This window comes from Octopus bimaculoides, chromosome 7 (genome assembly GCF_001194135.2).
Source record: "Octopus bimaculoides isolate UCB-OBI-ISO-001 chromosome 7, ASM119413v2, whole genome shotgun sequence".
NCBI classification, from domain to species: Eukaryota; Metazoa; Mollusca; class Cephalopoda; order Octopoda; family Octopodidae; genus Octopus; species Octopus bimaculoides.
The window spans coordinates 55,318,065-55,319,694 of record NC_068987.1 but is presented as its reverse complement, the minus strand read 5'-3'; positions in this window follow the sequence as shown (position 1 = coordinate 55,319,694).

The window sequence follows — 1,630 nt, the reverse complement described above, 5'->3', positions numbered from 1 at the left end:
CTTTAAAAATGTGTGTGTATGTGTGTACATATACACATATTTTTGGAAAATTGTTGGTTATGGTCGGTCAGAGAGTGAACATTGGTTTTGCGGTAAAACTAAAGTGTTTAACCCGAGCAAAAAAAAAAAAAAGAAAAATAGTGCAATATGTGTAGAACATGTAGTAAACGAATATGAAAAAAAAAATGCGGGGAGACGACTCGAAAAATTCACCCGATTAATCTACAAGATCCGAAAACTGAACGTTAACACCCGGTCACAAAAGTGAAAAAAAAAACAAAAAATAGTGTGCTAGCTGTAAAATAATGTGTAGTAAACGAATATGAAGAAAAAAATTTCGCCGACTGACGGGGAAGTGGTGAGAGGACTCGGAACATTCTCGATGTGAATTTTCCGGGTCCTCTCCTCCGGCCCCCATTCGCCAACGCGCATTTTTTTTTTTTTTTTCATATTCGACTGAAGCCAGGGATAATACAAATCGGAATAATTTATTTCCACTAGTACCAGACTAAATCTTGTACGAGGAGCAATTATGCCCAGAAAATACAGATGTCTGAGTATATACGGGGTAGTGGACAGTTTAGGCATAACTACAGAGTTGTACCCGCCGACTTTGGAAGGTCATAACTTTCAGAAAAATGAATATTTTTTTATGAAATTTTCTATGCATATATTATTTATTATGTAGATTCCGAATATACAAAAATTTTCGGTGAAAGTGTTTTGGGAGGGGGTGGGGGATAATTTTCGGAAATCCCACCAAAGTCCACTTAAATTCCTCTTAACTTCCAGGAAAATGAATATTTATTCGTGAAATTTTCTACAAATATACCTTGATGTATGTACATTTCGAGCATATAGGAATTTTGAAGGAAACAATTGCAGGTTATTTTTGAGAAGTGTTCCCCACTCGGTGGTGTTTCGGAGCAAGTCGTCCATATTTGTTTTATTTCAAAGTCGGTGGGGGTATGCCGACAGTTTATATAAAGTACTAGAGAACTGACCGAATGCTAAACGATATGCATTCACTGATAAAAAATTGTCACTTATAATCCTCCAACTATTAAATAGCTTTGGTTAATGTTGAAATAACCCTTTAATTATAAAATAGCTTAAGTTAGTGTGAGCATATTTGATGTAGTGAACATTAAATAATTTTTTTAATTCGCTGTGACAAAACGACAACTTTAGGTAAATGACATTTTAATCGTTTCGACAGGCACGGAAGACAACTCAAGATATGTTTTGATATTATTAGACTCCCTCACCAGCGAAGAGTGGGCTTCACTGTAGTTGTAGAAGTAATAGAGTAGAGAGAGGCTTATTAAGGAGACGCACAATATGATACAAAAGTAGACGTAAAAAAAAATAGTATATTGATTTTAAAATATGAAAAAGTTTAATCCAACTACATAAAAAAAAGCATAACTTCAGTTTGGTCCCACGACGACTATTTTCTTACAACTTCCTATAAGATACCTAATTTTAAATGAAAATGTTGCTAAGTTACGTTTTCGACTGTGTACATTACAATTATTTTGATAAAGATTAAAAACAGTTTCACTCACTTTGGGATTATTCCCCTCCCCGGCTCTGATTCCTCATGTATTTCTTTAAAACGAATCTTTTC